The following is a 20,827-nucleotide window of genomic DNA, read 5'->3' on the forward strand; positions in this document are numbered from 1 at the left end:
TATAAAGTACATATAGAAGGATGGACGTACGTCTGACTGAACTAACAACATCTGGTTCCACCCGTTTGTGTATGCAAAAACTTCTTTTTTATGTATTTTTTTTATTTTTCTTGTTCTCAAAATGGACAAAACGGGTCTTTACAATATGAACGCAATACCCCCCACTTACTGTCACGAACAAGAAAGCCGAAAAGAATTTTTATTTTATTATTATTATTTACAAATAAAAAAAGTAAATACGTAAAAAGAGTATACCTAAAACCCGTCCTTAACACATGTTCTCGGGTCTTTATCTTCTCTCTCACCTTACCATCTTTTCCAATTATTCACTTATATTTTTTTTGTAATACGTATCTTCTTTTTCCCACTTCCATCATCTTATGTGTATACCTGGCCACATACATGAACAAGACGTTGAAGCAATACCTTAGTGAAGCTGCTTGCAATCATTCAGGCAGCACGAGTTTACGTACCGATCAGTTCAAATTTTTATGTTGTCAGAACGTGAGTGTCACAGTGTTTTGTGTGTTTAGGTCTCATTGCAACTGTATATCACTGTGTAATTAGTTTTTCTATAATAATAAGTATTTTGTGTGCGGAAAAAATATCTATGGTAAGGAAAGAAAATATATATTGCAATTTGAAAGCTGAAGCTATCTAATATATAAGATTGATGTTCTAGTGTGTTACGTTAAGTATTATTATTACTATTAATTGTGCAAACAGTGAGGATGGTTCGAAGAAAACAATACCTCCAATGAGTTGAAGAATCAGTTTGTGAAACTTCTGTAAGTATACAATTTGTGATAATGACTTAAACCAGTGGTTCTCAACCTAATTCCTATCACGATCCCCATTTTATCACATCCTCTTGCCAGTGACCTCCTTATAATTTCTGGTTTGTAATAAGTTTGTGTGGGATTTTCAATATACCTATTGATGCGGAGATCTCACGATATCCATCTATTTCTATAAAAGTAGAATCCATTTCTTATTTATAGTGGATATAGTGACTTCCCTAAAAGCGAATGTATTAAAACCAAATTTGATCAGTTCATTCATCTTCCCCTTATCTTAGCGACCTCAATGAAACCTTCTCGCGGCCTCTCTAGGGCTCGTGACGACTTCCAAATTGAGAAACCCTGACTTAAACAATTAACTAATTTAGAGCGCACACTTTCGGTGAGAGGGGTCTCTATGATACTACTCGAGGCTAAGTGAGATTGTTGCGAAGGACATCATGTCCATGTGTTTCTCTCGAGATTGTCCAGTGTTCTTTCACATTTTCATTCTACCGATTTTTTTAATGATCATTCATTTTCATTAATCATAAGACCTTATAGTTTAAAAAGTAGTGTTCCCCACTGGACGAGGTTTTTAAAATTATTTATTCTTAAATTCGAGACGACTCCAGCCAGACAAGACAAAAAAAAAAAAAAAAAAAAAAACGGGTCTCGTGGTAAAAACTCGCGGTAAACGGTAAAAACTAGTTTACTCAAGTCTTAGATCTGAAACATTATTCGAGTGTTACATCATTTATAATTTCAAAATTTTATCTGCAAAACCAGTCTGAAAAAACAGTATTAATAAGACCTAGGTGCAGATGGGAAGATAATATTAACCGAAATGAAATGAAATATTTTACTTTAACGTTCCACGATTATGACCCTTTAGGCTAAGGGAGACGATAATTAATTCAAGTGAATGATGATGGAAGAATATATTGGTGAAATGAGATAATGGGAGGAAACGGAAGTACCACGAGAAAAGCCACGGACACGATGTTGTCCAATACAAAATTATTTGACCGAGGATTGAAACAGAGACCCTACACATCAGAGGTAAGTCTTAAGTGTTTTACCACTGACCCACCGTGCCCCCAAGGAATATATTAAGATAAGGAAATAGGAATTAAAAATAGAAACTATTCCAGTTGACTAAGGACAGAAGTCAGCAAAGAGCCTTTGGGAATGTGTCATTAAGCCTCTGGGTTCAATAGGATATAGAGTTAGTTAGTTATGATTCATAGTATAAAAACGATAAATTGATATAGTTATTGTATAAAAATAATGAGGAACATTTACCAACGATTAAAGATATGCATGCCACTACACAATATACTCCAATAATAAATATGATTTAAATGTTGTTATATCATACCCTTCGAGGACCTCTCTTGACACTTAAGGGTTCTGAAAACTTATGGATGAAATTAAAGGAAATTTTCAGGACATAGATTTTGTAAATAAATTTTCAAATTGAGACTATAAAAATTTCGAGAGGATACAAGAAAGCATTCTTCGAGAATTAAGACGAAACAAGGGTACTACTTTTTTTTTTTTTTTTTTTTTTTTTTTTTTTTTTTTTTTTTTTACGAAACGAGACGGGTAAACGCTATGGGGAACACTACTATAGATCATAACCATGGGACTTGAAACTAGAAATTTCATTTAATTTCTTAGTGTCAACTATAGTAATGCTGTTGATTTTCCAATTGAGGAAAAAATTCGCTCTTCGCTGATTTTATCAAATCACTATTATATGTAAAAGCTAATTTTACTTAACATGTGACCTTAGATTAACGTTTAGTAACTAGATTTGTTACATGCATTTTCCTTTAATTTAGGTTCTAAATAATAGATTTTTTTTTTAATTGATTAAGTTCAAACCTCAACTTTGATGATCTGTAACTCAGTAATTAAAGGTCTGGGCAGAAAAAAAATCACATTTGCAGTGACTAGTACGGAAGTCAAAAGCCTCATTTCGGGACGATCTTAGCAAAATTGGCGAATAGTAATGCAACGAAACATGAGAAATGCAATAAGCAAATCATAATTGCTATAAAACGCAAGATTTGTTATGAGTTGACACAAGGCCTATTGAGCAACGCACTCATCCTCAAGAACTGTCTACTGATTTATGTCCTTAGCCAATTGGATCCAGTTTCTATTTTTAATTCCTATTTCTTCATCTTAATATTGGCCTTGGGGGGGGGGCACGGTGGCTCAGTGGTATAGCGCTTACCTCTGGTGAGTGGGGTCACTGGTTGGTAAGTTTGTGGTTAACAACATCGTGTCTGTGGCCTTTCTCGGTGTACTCCAATTTCCTCCCACTTTCTCTTATTCTCCATCATCGTTCACTTATTGTCTTCCTAATCCCAAAGCGCATAATCGTGGGACGTTAACCCCCACAATTGACCCGGGATATATAATGATAATACTTATGTGGTTGGTTTAGTCGTACTAAAACCTAAGGTATAGTGAAAATGTTTTAAAAGTATTGTAAATAAAGCTTACTGAAATATGAATATGATTATCCCAGTCACCTAAATCTTACGGAGTATGGCAAAAATACCAATTTGTATTGCAGAGATAAGCTTACAAATATGTACGTACGATTATAGCAGTTACATTAAATTAAATTTTAAGTATTGGAAAACTAACTTGCAGGTATATGCATTTTTTTATCCTAATCACACTAAATTTTGGGGTATAGCAAAAAGTATGTAAAAATTAGTCTACATAAAACTAACTCATATTGTTGTTCAAGCTAAATTAAACCTTCGGTTATTTCTAAAATATATAAACGTACTGAAAAAAAAGGTACTCTGATTGACTAATTATTAAATAATGAATAATTGTTCGAATAATCATTCCAACAATGAGTCATTGTTCGGATACTTATATGATTAACAAACAAGTTTTTGGATAATTATTGAATAATGTACAATTGTTCAAATAGTTATATGAATAACGAACCATTATTTTGATAATTATTAAATAATATACAACTGTTCGGATAGTTATTTGAATAACGAACAATTGTTTGGAGAATTATCAAATAATGGACAATTGTTCGAATAGATATTTGAATAACGAACAATTGTTTGGATAATTATTAAATAATGGACAGTTGTTCGGATAGTTACTTGAATAACGAACAATTGTTTTGATAATTATTGAATAATGGGGAATTGTTGGAATAGTTATTTGAATAACGAACAATTGTTTGGATAATTATTGAATAGTGGACAATTGTTCCAATAGTTATATGAAAAACAATTGTTTGTATTATGAGATAGGCGAAATAACAACCTTATAATTTTTTTTTCTTTATTATCGGGGGTATGCATTGTACAAATAGGGGAAATTCTAAAAACCAAGAAGACAGAATATGATGCGATAGGGATTCACTCATGCACATTTCAAAACATAGTTTGAGGTATATATCCTTGGAGCATTTGAAATGGGTTCTGATTTAAAGGCTGTAAATAAATGATTAAAATAAGAAAACAACAATATGGGCATTATATATTTAAAATTTTAAAGTTAGCGATGTAAATGTACAACGTTTGGGACTTAACCTTTGTTGAGATCGATGCACATTTACGTTGGTAGGAGTCCCATTGATAAGAAAACATATGTAGACCAGCATATGGACCGGCCAGAAATGCAACTACCAAATTTATGAGAAAAACTGGCATAACGATTGTGCAGTATGCTTAAGCATATTTAAAAAAAGTTAATACCGTTTTCACATTAGAAGAGTTTTACAGTATCTAGGCTTGAATTTTGTAAGCTCTGAAAGGAGCTTCAGATAGAGACCTTAAAAATTTAGTTATGTCCAAAATGACCAAAACTGGACTTTCTTCCAAAAACTGGAATGAACACAGTAGATGTAAGAGTCTCATGTAAAAGATTCTGCAATTTCAATATTTAGTTTGTATTTTAAAAAAATAAAAAATAATCGAAATGTTGAAGTTCACATTACATATTATCTGTATTACATACCATATATTTCATTATACCTTCATATATCTATTTTTTAAAATAAATATATTTGAGGTAATTACGCTATAAGCTAACTTGGATTTTTTAAAAAGAAAATTTCTTTTTAAGAGAATCACGGCGAAGTACAATTTCTTCTCAATGTCATAGTTTCTACAATTTTGCTGTTAAAGACTAGTTTTTTTTTTTTTTTTTTTTTTTTGAGTTAAGAGCAAATTAATCAATAGTCATATACAGTGCCGAATTTACATATAAGCTAAATAAACTATAGCTTAGGGCTCCGCACTCTTGGGGGACCCAAAACGTTTTCAGAAAAAAAGTGGATGTACATTTCGAAACTATAAAGATAAAATGCAAGTTATAAAACTTACATATAGGTCTATCAAGAGTATTTAGTGTTGTGTAGTTTTCTATGATGACAGTAATGGGACCCCTGCTATCCTCCTCCCCAAAATATCCCTAGTTTGCTCATTTCTGCACAAAGGATGCCGTATTTCTTCATGAACTGGTTGCATAACAATATGTAACATGCACATGCGGACAATTGGTTTTTACAAAAGAGAGCTGGACATTAAAGGACCCCATTACCTTCAATAGCTTAGAACCTCATCAAATGTAAATCCGACTCTGGTCATATACAGGGTGGTAGGTAACACCACCGACAAACTTTGGGAGGTGATTCCTTATATGAAATGAAAGACGAAAATTCTAATAGACATGGGATAAAAAAAAAACGTCTCCTTTCAGAGTTATGAACCACCGAAAATTCGAAAATTCACCTTTCGAAACGCTCTGCCTTAGAAACTACAGGACCGATCCCAAGCGGTTTAAGGAATTACAAAGGAACTAGTATGGGCTCTATCTAAATATATAGGCTATGTTCTACCGTGGTCGGTTATCGGCGAAACGAACTGTAAAAAGGAAGTTGAGGTATAGGGATATTCCTTTAAGTACTAATGGCGCGTTCATTTCGTCGATAACGGAGAAAGGTGAAACATGGATATTTAGATAGATCACATACTAGTTTCTGTGTAATTTCTTAAACCGCTTGGGATAGGTCCTATAGTTTCTAAGGCAGGGCGTTTCGAAACATAATTTTTCGAATTTTCGGCGGTTCATAACTCTGAAAGGAGACGTTTTTTTTTTTTTTATCCCATGTTTATTAAAACTTTCGTCTTTCATTTCATATAAGGAATCACCTCCCAAAGTTTGTCGGTGGAGTTACCTACAACCCTGTATAATATAAAAGGGTATTTATCTGGAATTTCTAAATCCGTAACACCAATATCTTACTTGAAATGAAGACTATCTGAAAAAGTATATACGCACTTTCACACTTCTTATCTTACTTGCTATACTGAACAACTAAATTTGTCATTATCAGATTAAAATCTAAAAAAAAAAAAAAAAAAAAAAAAAAAAAAAAAAAAAATCTAAAATCTAAATCTAAAATCTAAAATAAAGTACCCTGTTTTCTTTTCCATGATTGGTGTAATTTAACTCTCAGAAGTTGAAACGTGGACAAGATGATTAGTGTTACCTGGGAAATAAGATTTTTCCATTTCTCGTAAATTCTGTAGACGCTTAGTCTCGTCTCGATTCTAGAAAAAGCTTAGTCTCGTCTCGTCTCGAAAATTACTCGTCTCGTTTTTATAAATATATGTACAAAATGTAAGCCCTGATTTTAATTTCCATTTTTCATCTAGAAATAATCAGAATCCTTCCACGTCACGAGAGGTCTCCGAACACTTAAACCATATTTATAGTTGGAGTATATTGTGTTACGACTTATGCACCTTCAAGCATTGATAAATGCTCTTCATTGTGTTCGTTCAATAAGTTTATCAATTTATAGTTCTTATACTATCAATTATGTAACACTAGAACAGTGGTTGAGATCTAAGACTCGGGTGAACTAGTGTTGACCACGAAATTCGTAATATTTATCCTCTCGTCTCAAATTTAAAATGTATTTCTCACCTCGTCCACGACAACACTATTCAGTAATAGACAGCTTCTCATTTCATTTTAAAAATTGATATATTTATGCAATAATATTAAATTAAATAAATTAATTAATACATTTATTAATTTAAATTAATTAAATAAATTAAATTAAATAAATTCAATTTCCAAATTCCACTACTCTTAGCACATTTTACATCATTCAAACATGGATTTAGATTACTTAAAATAAATAATAGGCCTAATAATAGGTAATAACTACGTGGAAAGTTCATTACACATAAAATAATTAATAATTAATTAACAAGAAATATATACAACTGTAAAAACATTAATTAAAGCTTAAAATATAATTTTATGTGATTATATCTCAATAAGCATAGTCCTTTCACATTGCTAGTGTCATAATGAAAGACTTGATGATAATAGTGTGTTTCTGTGCCTTTTTTTTGTTGGCCACTAATGGTATATTTTTAGAGCCATGAACATTTCTTTCGGTATTTTTTTGAACTACACATGAAACTTTATTTTCACATACGTCATTTTATTCAGCTCAATGAGGTGCATTGCTTGATGTATGTCTCAGCCTTGGACAAAGTTTCCCCCATTTCATGCTAATAATTTCTTTAACAGGCACCTGTCAATAATGGGCACCTTCAGAATACACATATGTACAGACTATTTTTTCTCTCGGCAAAAGTACTAAATTGAAGTATTGTTACGCCACAGAACACTCCGTTTCACAGTCACTCTCAAATACGGACAGACTTTTTTTCTTCAGGCAAATTACTAAATATATGTTACGGGACAGAACCCTCCGTTTTACGGACAGACTATGTTTTCTCCCGGTAAGAATACTAAACACATGTATTGTTACGAAACGGAACTCTCCGTTTCACGGACACTCTCAAATACGGACAGATTATTTTTTCTCCCGGCAAAAATACTAAATACATATATTTCTATTATGGGACAGAATCTTCCGATCACGGACACTCACAGATACGGACAGATTATTTTTTGTCCCGGCAAAAATACATGTATTGTTACGGGACAAAACCCTCCGTTTCACAGACACTCCAGATACGAATACAGACAATCCTCTTCTTCACCAGCGTTTTATTAACTTTTTCATAAGGGGCAGTCTTTATTCTTAGTTCGTACGTAATTAGCGTAGAAAATAACTTAATTTTAAAGAGTAAACCTGTGATACCATTCCGTAGACAGAAAATTCATTCTTTACAAAACGTAGGATCTATTTATCGCAAGTCAATGGATAGTAGCCTATATCCCTCAGTAATTTGAACATAGAATACAATATTTCAATATTAGCCTATATTGCATTTATGAGTAACATATTGATTGCATTCCTCATACAATTACCAGATCAGCTGTGAGTAATCTAAATTTATATAACCTGTAGGCTATGTAATGGACATCTCATTTGTGGGCAAATAATCTTGTTCCATCGGTGTTAGGTATTAGAAAGTTTCAATAGTCGGAAGTTAGGTATTTTTTGTAGTTTTGAGATGAAATCGGTTTGCTGCTTAACCAAATTTGCAACAGGGGTTGGTTAGTAGCATGTTGAAAACAAAGTAGGATTGTTTTGTATTCGAGAGAAATTCCAGATAATAGTGCAAATTTTCAGATCTGTCAGATAGTCGATACTTACTGATTTGTAATATTCAGGAATAACAGAGTTGATGTCAAGTGAATTGTAGCATTAATTATTTACCAGATTACATATACAGGGGGTCAAATAAGTTTCCGTACACCAGGGATTACTAATTTCAAAATGATATAATATCTTAAAATAAATAAATGATAAAACGCAATTACATTAGCTGAATTTATTTGTGTCTACTTATAATGTGTACACATTATAGTGATGGTATTGAATATACCGATAGTATAACTAACGATTTAAGTTAAGTTGCTGAAAATTGAGGTCAAAAAAGTTTCCGTACACGGCACAAATATACAAACGAAAGAAGCAAAACACTCACCAAAGGGCATGTTCAGTGATTATAGATGACACTAGCGTGCTCTACTAGTGATCAGGTACTACTGCAGTTCAATTTGAGCAAGGAAGACCTACAGATGCAGAAAAACGACTTGTCAACATGGTTAGTGCTAATTCCAATACGTGAACTAATAGTAAAATTAAGACAAGAAGGTAAATCTCTTAGAAACATAGCGGAGACAGTAAGGAAATCACATTCTATAGTACAATACATTCTAAATAGGTATATTACAACACATAGTTGCAAAGATCAACTTCGCAGTAGCCGTCCAACAAAGCTAAAAGATAATCATGAACGTGTTATTCTAAGAACTATCCGAAATGAACCCAAAACAAGTGCTTTAAAACTAGTTAATATGCTTGAAACTGACTATGGTGTACAAATGGTTCCTGAAACATTTCGCACTGTCATCAGGAAAGCGGGCTACAACTGTCGCGTAGCCAGAAAGAAACCATATGTTAGTAAAACAAACGCCAAGAAATGTGTCGATTCCCAAAAGCTCATATGGAAAAGGCAATTAGTTTCTGGAACTGTTTTATTTAGTAATGAGAACAAATTCAACATTCATAGATCCGACGTAAGAGTTATTGTGTGGAAGAAATCAAATACGCACATGGAACCGAAGTGCCTGTGTCCTATTATGAAGCATGGAGGTGGTGGTGCATAGGGTGCATGGGGTGCATGAGTGCAGTTGGAGTAGGAAATTTAGATTTTGTCGAAGGTACAATGGATCAACATGTTTACCTAAACATTAGAAACTGAATATGGGATCCTCTTTTATATTCCAGCAAGATAACGACCCTAAACATACTGCACGGAAAGTGAAAGAGTGGTGTCGTATAATGAGCCGAAACAACTTCATATTCCTCCATAATCTCCTGACTGTAATCCTATTGAGCATCCGTGGGATAAATTAGGGATGTGCATTAGGAAGCACAAGAAACAAGGACCACTTGAAAAATGCATTACGTGAAGAATGAAGGAACACCTCCCCTGTAACTACCTAGCAGGTCCGTATCCAGGGGGTCTAGAGGGCCCGGCCCCCCTAAATTTTTGCTGGCTCCCTAAAAGTTTTACAGTAGGCTTGCAAAAGAACTATAATATGGTGATGAACTATCATATGGTTGGATCGGGCCCCCCCCTCTAAGTTTTTGGGCTGGCTACGGGCCTGCTACTTAGGTACATCAAAATTGGTCACAATGCAGAAACGAATGCTAGAAGTACTTAAGGCCAAAGGTGGCCACATTGATCACTAACTGCGGTCGAAACGCGAAGTGGTGCCCTTATTTACATATGTGCATTTCTTTATGTGTACGGAAACTTTTTTGATTTTTAATAATATGGTCAGTATTTCGTGTGTATTTGATTTTCTTCTAAATTAAAGGTTCCAAATATTTTATTTTGTTATGTATATGCTTATAATGGAGTTCCTTATAGAAAACTCATAGAAATTGTCCTCTTCCTTCTGTACTTTGTAAGGTATGTTATAATACCGAACCGGAAAACACCTGTACAGAAACTCTCGATTGACTCTACTAGCATTCTAATACTTTCATCTGCTTGTCCTTCACATTACACAAATATTGACAAATGTTCATAGAATTATACACAAATTAATTTTAATTGTACGAGAACCTACCTAACAATTTTTTACTAATTCGAATGTCAATTCATCTGCGTCAAAAAAAAAAAAAAAAAAAAAAGTTAACATTTTCCTGTTCAAATCATGTAAAATAAACTACGAGCTACAATATTTATTCCTATTAATTTTGAACAAGAACTTGAGTACCATCTACCACGAATATTTAGTATTGTAAAACGCTTTATTATTTTTTCAATTTACTTATTTGGTACAAAATGTTAGGAAAATTATGCCACGTTAGGAAAAATTATCTCAAAAGTCAAAAAATGAGTTTGATCTGAGAAAGCAATAATATATAACTTGAAAGCCTTTTTTCAATATTGTTGTGACCATAATCTTTTTTTTTTTTTTTTTAAAAAAAAAAAAACATATTCGCCACATTGATATTTAATTTAACTTAAAATAACTGTATTAACATATTTTTGGTTTAAAATCAATTATTGTTTTAAATTTAAGCGTTTGCCCTTAATTTTTCTTGATTGTTATATTCTGGTGTTACAACCATAAAAGCAGTAGCGAATGTTGCCTGGGATCGGCGTGCCTACACTCCCTAGTTTTTTTAGTGCCAAAATAATTTAAAATATTATTTTTTATATTTTTAGAAGTTTATAGTAATCTTATGATATACCTGCCATAGTCTTGAGTCTGGCTTCCCCCCCCCCCCGGTTTTACCTTCTAGATCCGTCCCTACACAAAAGCCTATGCTGCTCAACTTAAAAAAAAAAAAACTTGTTCAGTTGAGCAATATGTGATCAATAGGGATCGGATTTTAAGGTGCAAGAATGTGGTAGGAAAAAGGGAATAAAACGGGTTGAAAAATCATTTAAAAATGTGAAAAAAAAGTGCCAATAGGATATCTTTATTAAGTGCTATAGTATACAGTTACATGAAAATTCTTTATTCATTACGCCAGCAAATATTGTTAAAATCTTGGATATAAATTACAAAAATGTTTCATTTAATCCCAAACTTTTATAATATTCAACATTCTTGTAATAAAATTATGATTAAAATCAACTCGGTATTTTTAAAAAGAAAACTTTAATTCAGCAATCTTGTGGCTTGAGGAACCGTTACATACTAGTGGGTGTTCTGAGACAGGTTTACTTGATTATACACAACATTTCTATGTTTTCGAATGTTAGTTTCTGTCGCTTGCGTCTCAGAAGATCCTTGTATGTGCAGAAACTTCGCTCGACATAAACGGAAACCAGTGGCATATATCTTGTAAGCACATAGACAGGAAGTTCAGTTGACATCGCAAAGGTTTCTATGTCAGAATTGTTTTGCAAATTAAGTTCAAATTTATCTCTAGCAAATCCGTCAAGATTGCTTCTAAATTTATGGAATGCTATGTGCAAACTAGATTGAAAATAAAACATATTGTTCTGTCCAAATTTTTAAAAAAAGAGAGAAAAAGGGACAATAAAGGTGCTGAAAGCTAAAAGAAGTTTTTTAAAAAAGGAAATTTTATGAATCTAGCAAAAAAAGGTGCAACATTCACTAAAAAGATGCAACAAAGTGCGTTCATTTCAGTTCATTTTATGCCCGGAAATACATATTTTGAACTTTGGTTGTTATAACAACTACATTTTTAGAAAAGGTGCTGCACCTTAAAATCCGCTCTCTAGTGATCAACATACAAGGAACTATCTCTGTTGACTGTAGCTTTCTAGGCTGTGTTCGTATTTCAGATATCTCCCTAATTACTTCATGATGCTGTGTCTACTTCCTAATTCAATTTCACTTCGAGAAATGGAGCCTAGGATCATACGCACAAAAGGATGAAAGCTTATCATGTAACTACAAGGCACTTCCTTATCTTTCTGCATTAAAATATATTTAAAAAAATTAAATCATATTGGATGTTACGTTAAACTGAATAGACTCCTATCCACATCTCATAAACGTGGTAAAAAGGAGCCTTAAAATGCAAACTGAATCATGTCGCTATCTTAATAGTTAGCCTGGCTAAGTGATTAACAAACTCAAAAGTTCAACATTGTAGAATCAAAAGCTAGGAAATACCTCTCCTTTCTAGTCTAATGAAAAATAAATTTAAAAAATGTAACAAATCGTCAAACACTAATACAAACAAATGACAAGTTACGATAATTGTACTAAAAATAAAAATATAAATTGTTTTGCATGGAATAGTCTGGTTACTCTGTGACATCTGTCATTTGTCTATAATATGTTCAACTTTTAATTGTTTCTTGCTTGATTCACTGTCAGAATCACTTGCACAACTATCACACATGAAGGTCACGTCATTGTACACATTTTGGTACAGTGATACCAAACGTAAAAATTTTACACTTAATCCATTCAATACAATTTTTCACATTTTTATTATAACATTTCTCCACAAGGAAATCTATCGTTCTTTTGTTTCCTTCCTCTGCATTTCCTTCGATTTGATTTTGTCTAGAAGGACGAGTATAGTGTGTTCACTGAATAGGAGTACAGTTCGGCAAATGTCTTTGAAGTTCCCATGCTGAATTTTACAACAGTCTCCCTTCCTTCCTCCAACTCTGTTTTGACCAAGGATGTTATAAAATAGAGGATCTGACCATACTACAAAATAGTGAAGCCATACGTCACAGCTTCGCCGCACCTACTATGCCCACTCCGCGCCACTAAAATCGCAATGTTTCGAGCCAACAATCATGGCGGAAACGAGAGTAGCCAATCAGACGTGCCGGCTCAGGCGATGCTCGATTGTTTTTCGGCTTCATTGAGTTCATATGATGAAGATACGTATTGGCAGATCCTCTATTTTATAACATCCTTGTTTTGACAGTATTTGCGGGGTTGCAATATCTTTAACAGCACACTGTGTTAAACAGCAATCTTCTATTAATTATAAACTGAAAGGATAACGTTTGAAACTGTGGCAACTAAGACGGTCCACAGTGGGCGGACTAAGACTCCACGTTGTGTTGACAAGCGACTGTCAACTGTTTGAAATGAGAGTTTTGGTTGGTCATTTAGTTATCGGAGGTCTTTTTCCACAAATTCCAGTGGAGGATGACTTAAAATTATTTATAACACGAGCCACCATATGTAAAAGGCGGTATCCTTTATATACGAACTGTACTTCGGTTCAAAAAACAAACTATAAACATAGTTGTGCCTTGTTGCATCAGAAGTTGACCAAAAAAAAAAAAAAAAAAAGCGAAATTTAGTAAATTACCTTAGCCCTCGGTTTTGCAAACAGTCCATTTTATATACTTTTCCCGAAGCATCTTGCTTAGTTCAAGATCTGTTAGGTGTCTTTTTTTCTCATCTCCACCAAGCTTTCCTATTTGTGAAAACATTTCTGAAACTAAATCGAATGAAGGATGTAATTAATTAATTAAGTAATGTCTATGTATGTTATCTCAATTTTGACATTCACTATTACCTCAAGAACTTGAAATAAAATGCCACAGATGTAGTTTAAAGATAATTAATTTCATGAGTTGGCGAACACTGTGGCCTCTACAATTTCCTAAATTATATTTTTTTAAAAGAACTATTTTAATTAATTGTTTGCCTACATAGGTATAGTAGTTCAGGATGTTTCGGAAGAAAATCAGTTGGTCTACAATTTAAGGAACTTACATACGTTATCTTCATTGGCCAGCGCCATAGAAGACGTTCTACAGATGCACTAATAGTCTCTTTAAATGATATTTAATTGTATATACTTATCCTGTAATAGGATTAAATAATATATATTTCAACAAAATATCCCTTCGAATATTTATTTTCGATTTTTCTCAAACAATGGCATCAAATATGCAGACTTTGACATTTACAAAATAATAATTTCTTTGATTTTTAGAAGAAATTTTCAAAAAACCGGTTTCGGTTTTTTTCAAAACCGGTTCGGTTTTCTCCGAAACCGGTTATCGGTTTTCTCCAAAACCGGTTCGGTTTTTCACCTGATCCGGTTTCGGTTTTCTTCAAAACCGATTCCGTTTTTTTTTTTAAATTTGTTTTATTTCTGACCAGAATGGTGTTTCGTTGTTCTTCGGAAACCGAATCCATTTCCACAGAAATAGTCTTATGTGTTTTCGAAGAGTTTTCACCGAAATTAGTTTCGGTGAAAACCGAACCGGTTTTGGAGAAAACCGAACCGGTTTTGGAGAAAACCGAAATGTCGGTTTTCAGGTTTCGGTTTTTATACGAACCAATTTTCGGTTTTTATAAAAACCGGTTTTGCCCCTCCCTACTTTCTATTTACTGTGTATCTACATATTACAACTTCTTGAAAGCAAGAAAGGTATTTCCACCTATGCAGTACTGCACTCTAGTGGACAAACAGTGAACCTCCTCATTAAAAACATGTATTTTGGCGCACTCCCCCTCCCAGTCGGAAAGAATCCGTTGTTTCGGAAGTGGCGAAACTGGTTTTTCCTTTATGTCAGCGGGAGGGCGATAGCAGGTCGTCCCAGAAACTTGCACACTGTTCGACTCCTTGCAAGATGGAAAAAATGTTTTATGACCCTTTCAAGACTATGTGTACATGGTGAAATATGGTAGGGTTTCAATATATTTTTTTTATGACAGCTACAAGTTTTTCTAACATGGCAACCCCCTTTTAACTCTGTTTAGACTGCTGAAGCCTCTCTCACATGAAGCACTACTCAACAGGTAAAAACTGCACAAAATGTGACAATTGGAAGCAAATCTGGGAATCTCGTAATGAAGTTTTGACTGTAAATCTCACTCAAGATTCAGTGACAATCATTTCCGTGTGAAACAGAAACTGCGCAGCCCTGTGAGTTTAGGCAGCAACAATTCCTACTGAACACTGGTCGCCAACTTTAAATTCCTAGTCGCCAATGGCGACCTGGTGACCGGAAATTTTGCACCCTGCTCACGACGACACTGGCTCCAAGTGTATGAATTCTTACTGCATGAAGCAAAGTGGTAGCACTGCTTTTCGTTGGTCAAGTTAGAGCAACATTTGTTCTGCGTAAGAGTGTTCAGAACATACCTGAGCTTCTGGTGTGTTCAATGAGTGTACGAGCATCAACTTTTATTGTGAGAATTGATTAAGACAGTTTTTTTACATGCAGGTTTTTTTAAATATAGCCTATACGAGTAAATTCCGTCAATAAAATAAAAACTGTCTTTATAAAGAGATAGTCAAAATTTCACCAAGAGGGAATATATTTCCATAAGTTTGATTTATTTGTCAATGGTTTATGTGCCATCAGAAATACGCTACAAACCTCGGATACTCATCCGCTTTGGTACACACTCCTAAATTTACCTTACATGTTCCTCCAAAACAACAGCTTTTACTGCGGATTTCAGTTCTGGTCGTATTTTGGAGCCTATGTTAAAAGTAATTTCAGTTTTTCAGAAACACGACATTGCATAAAGACGTAGAACACAGAACACAGAAACTCAAAGAACCCTGACTCAGCTAGTGATTCTAAACTGATTCAATGGTTCGTACTATAATATACTGACTCATCCAGGGACGAATACAGGGCGGACTTCTAGGGGGGAGGGGCGGTGGGTTGTAATACTGCTACTTAGAGCTACTTTTAAGAGCTCCAAACTCTGGGATGGGTTTTATTTATATATAAAATAAGAAAGTTTCCTCTTCTGGGGTAGGAGGAAGCGATCGCCCCAATCGCCCTCCCCCTGGATCCCCCTTGCACTCATTTTCAATCCTTGACACGGCTGATTAAAAGTATTGTTCGTGCAGTAATTATATTTATTTTAAATAGGCCTATATTTTTAAGTTTCTCATGAACTTCAATTATCTACACTACTTTTGAAATTTCCTTAAACTGCCAATGACTCATTGTGGGTTATAATCCATTCACCTCTGTGAGGATTCCTGCTACAAACTACAAATTTAAATATTCGATAATAAAAAAAATTGTGGTATTCGTTACCTATTCCTTCTGCTTCTATAGTATTCTTGCCATGGACACAATAGTAGCACCACGAGAGATTTTAGGGCTTATGCCGTTTAAGGTTTGTTTAGATTTAGGAACTGTGCCGTACGACCACATTGCATACTATGGTCCAGGCTCGTATCCAGAAACTTTTGTTTGTATAAGTTCAATACTACAAGCCACTATGTCTATATACCTAGCTAGTATTGAACGGGAATTATTGTGCACCCGAAAAGACGTTAAGTAATTTAAAAATATTTCCACCTATATTTTCAGAAAAAAAAATAGGACTAGATTGTTTCTATAAGAGCTAAAGTACAAATGAAGTGTAAGATCAAACTTTTATGGTTTATTTCCCTGTTTAACAAGTTTCCCCTGTTTTATTGAGAAAGTATACAAATATATGTTATGTTAGCAAGTTTCAGGAGGGGATCCCCCCTTGTCTGTGCGAACCTGCTGTGGTATCGCAAATGTAATAATAAAACAGCTCGATTAGTGTTAGCTTCAGCATTAGTTTTATTTTTATAGGTGGCGTGCCTGGTTACTGTACAGTATAAATTTTTAGTTTTACTAAAACATATGTCTTTTCGATTTTTTAAAAAACTACGCCAGAGGGTTGTGCACGGGGTTGCGACACAGGCAAAAAATATTATTTTGTGTAATTCATATTTGACTGCACAATAATAATAATAATAATAATAATAATAATAATAATAATAATAATAATAATAATAATAATAATAATAATAATAATAATAATAATAAAAGTTTTAGTTAACTACGTTCTTAATAACATTGTACCAACTACTGCACTGTCGCAATTCTGTGTGATGGTTACAAATTTCAGATCTAAAACAAGTGGATGGAACAGGCACAAGCCCTAAAGGACACAAGATCTAAAGAGCAAAAAGTCTAAAATTTAGGGCTCGTGCCTCTACTTGAGGACTTGCACCCTTAGGTCCTATGAACGTTACCCGTCATAGAGATTACTATTATTATTAGTAAGTATTGTACCTTTTGGCAGGTCCTGGTACTTTTTTTTAATTTTTTTTTTTTTTTTTTTTTTTTTTTTTTTTTTTAAGGTTTGGGTCTGGAAATGTTTTTTCCTTGTTGTTCGATCTTCAGTTTCCTCTTTTAACTCCCAATATTTTCTTCCATTTTTCAAGTCATCATCAGTTGTATTATTATTCTTCCTACTGCTAGCTTGCCTTCCATCTTTCCTTTTATGGATTATAAAGAAAATAGTTTCTTCGCAAGATATGTCCAATGCAATTGGCCTTCCAACGAAGGATGCTGGCTAAAACGTCCTATTCTCTCCTACCGGTTTTTAAATATCTTCGTTTGTTACTTTCTCAGTCTATTTTATCTTCTCCACCTTCCTCCAACACCATATTTCGAAGTTCTCTAAGTACTTCTTCTCTAAATTCCTTAATATCCAGGTCTCTGGACCATACAATCCAATGCTCCATATAATAGCACTTAATAAACTTCATCCTTAGTCCAATGTAATAGAGATATAATCCCAAAATTTAGATTAACTCTTTAATTTTTATTTGATTATATTGCTGTTTAAATATAATACCTATTTTGATCAATAGATCTTAACAGCTGAACAAAATGATATGATTGTAGTTTTGAGGAAAACAAATTTCTATGTCTTTAAAAAGGAGGTCGTTCGTTGTTAGTCTTTAACCTTTGAAATTTGTGTATTATATACATATATATATATATATTTTTTTTAATGTACACTATTAAATAAGCAGTATGTATTATTTGATTTCTGCTATCAGTGGCACTCACACAACACAACTTATTTTCATAAACATACACAAAAGCTATTGTCTGCATTTCCCTTGTTTTCTTCTCTCTCTCTCTCTCTCTCTCTCTCGGTGTCTTCCCACTTGCGACAGTCCTATTAGCGACAGGAACTGTTAACTGTCCTATAAGCGACAGATTCGATCTATTAACTGCGCTATGAGTCACCGATTCGTTCATACTAAGATAATGGAAGAAGATAAGGTTCTCTCTTCTTTAACTTGTTTTATGCTAATGTGATTTAGAACCTAACAAAATGAACTGTGAAAAATTTCGCTCTACCTGAATTTAATACCTAAGAATGCTCTCATTATATTAACAATCACAATGCGTTTTTCCTAATATTATATTTTTGAATTAATTTCTATGAATACATTGACTCTATCAAGGGGAAAACTAACTAAATATTTAGAGTAGCTCCGCCTTTGTCTATGATTCTAATATAATTAAAAATTTCATGTTAAAATGATACGGAGCATAAGTTTAGATTGAATATGTTTATGGCATAAGAAAGAAATCAGAAAGAAGTATGGGCGCCCGAAGAAAATTTTCTAGGGAGGGGCATCTCCATTTTTGCTGTATCACGTCTGGTATATCTGGTATTTAATATACGTGGTTTGCTATATTACGTATACATTTTTGTGAGCCAGGGGAGCGACCCCTACCTTCCCATCGGTGCCCATGGAAAAAAGGTGTTCACCATTTGAATATATCAAAGAAATCCAAAAACACGGTGTATTCAAAGAAATTATTACACAAGTTACAAATCTCTCACAGGACTTTACAGTTCGTGTAGTTATAAGGGATTATTTCAGATTGCTTCACGACAAGCTTTTATGTATAAGTCAAAACAAGGGAGGAAGGCAAATTAAGCAATTAGTTTACGTTTTAGTAGCTTACAATAGGAGGGACGGTAGTTTAAAGAGTTTGTTTACCTTTTGGATTGTTTAACCTTTTGAAATATACTTTTCAGGAAATATCCCTGTTGTCTCGTTAAGTTATTTGATATTATTTATGTCAAATATAACTCAAAATTAAAATAAGTTTTATTTGCACTCACAGTAGAGTAAAACATACTTGACGAACAGTATCACTGGCACGTACAAACAGTATCACTTGCATATCATACCAAGGTGGTTCGGGCGCTAATAACGCCAGAGGCAAACATATTTTACGAGATGGAATCATATCATTTCCATCATCTCAATGTAAATGAATCGGTCGCTCATAGGACAGATAACAGTTCCTGTCGCTGATAGGACTGTCGCTTCTGGGACTAATTCCTCTCTCTCTCTCTCTGTGTGTGTGTGTGTGTCGGAAAATTTAAAAAAAAATGCAAAAACTTAGTATATAGTAAAATGAAAAAAAATACCATTTATCTTTTATTAGCAGATTGCCCGTTCTTCGCACAGGGAGAAAACGTTTTATTTTGTACCTAAAGGGCAATTTGGGGGATGAATTTGGATTTAAACGCCATCGGAAGTGTCACTGTTCGTTTCAGCGACCCGGAAAATTATGTATTCGGCACTAAGATAGGTAATTTTTGAACATTTTATATATTTTTTTTCTCCTCCTCGTCCCCCAAGTTGCGGGACTAAATTTGGATTTAAACAGCATCGGAAGTATCACTGTTCATCTCAGCGATTCCGGAAACTATGAATTCGACTATGGACTCTAATATCGATCATTTTCGATCTTTTTTAAATATTACACTCTCCGCGAAGTTGCACCGTCAAAGTGAAATGATATAAACCATTTCAGGCCCGAACCTCATCCATGTTGAAAATTTGTTCGAGATCAGTCAGGTGGTTCAAGACTATTAAGTCACAAATATAGCCACTTTCATTTTTATATAAATCTCCCCTCCCCCTTAATTTTACATATTAGACTAGAGAAAAAACAATCAGAATATGACGTACCAACTGTCCTTGCTGTAAATTGTTTTTCGGCATTGTGGAGTTATTGAGTCCAGAAGGTCTGTTAGAAGATTCAGAAGAGTGAAGCAAAGACAAGAAGAACAACAAGAACATTAGAAGAAGTAAACAAGAGAGCTAACGTTCACTTTTCGGATATTAGCAAAGGAAAGAGAGAGAGAGAAAGGAAAAGCTATGAAGGTCGAGCAGGGATTTACTGCCAACAGGAAACCACGCTGACACTTTTGCGGGTTTTGGGTAACTCGTTTGCTTACACAGGGAATAGTGCTATCTCATTCTCATTTTCTCTCTCTCTCTCTCTCTCCAACATACACATTTGTAATATATGAACGAGCTGAACTGTAATTTTTGGTTGGTCACACAGAGCAGAAGGGGGGAGGGTAGGAAACGAAGTAACAAGAAAACGACCTGTTGAATTTCATGAGAACGTAATTGGAGGTACTCGTAACTTGACTATATTGTTTTACACCAGTGTTTCTCAAACTGTGGTCCATGGACCACAATTCATCCTTGAGCTCTATTCTTATGGTCCTCTGAGTTTGAACATCATCCTAGTATCATGGTAAAGAGCTCACTTCTGGTGCGGGGGCCTGGGATCCTGGATTGACCCCAGCTCGCACTAAGAAGTTGGATTTGTGGAAGGCAAAAGTATGTACGGATTTTCTTGGAATTATCCCGTCTTCTCCCACTTTCTTTGTTCCATCATTTCTTTCATCATCATCATCATCATCGTTGTCGTCGTCCTCCTCTCCAT

The 20,827-nt window shown here is 34.1% G+C and overlaps 1 long non-coding RNA gene across 2 annotated transcripts in view; it reads left to right on the forward strand.

Moving 5' to 3' along the window:
* The first annotated feature begins 277 nt into the window (after nt 1–277).
* The window catches only part of LOC145676104 (uncharacterized), an 83,474-nt gene continuing 62,924 nt past the window's right edge, over nt 278–20,827 (forward strand). Inside the window, exon 1 of one of the 2 annotated variants that reach the window (XR_014129287.1) lies at nt 278–788. This is a non-coding gene — a long non-coding RNA (uncharacterized LOC145676104). The remainder of the gene's footprint in view (nt 789–20,827) is intronic. The other variant, XR_014129288.1, reaches the window with a different exon arrangement.

The sequence above is a fragment of the Thermobia domestica genome, chromosome 18 (assembly GCF_964235325.1).
Source record: "Thermobia domestica chromosome 18, izTheDome1.hap1.1, whole genome shotgun sequence".
Classification (NCBI taxonomy): domain Eukaryota; kingdom Metazoa; phylum Arthropoda; class Insecta; order Zygentoma; family Lepismatidae; genus Thermobia; species Thermobia domestica.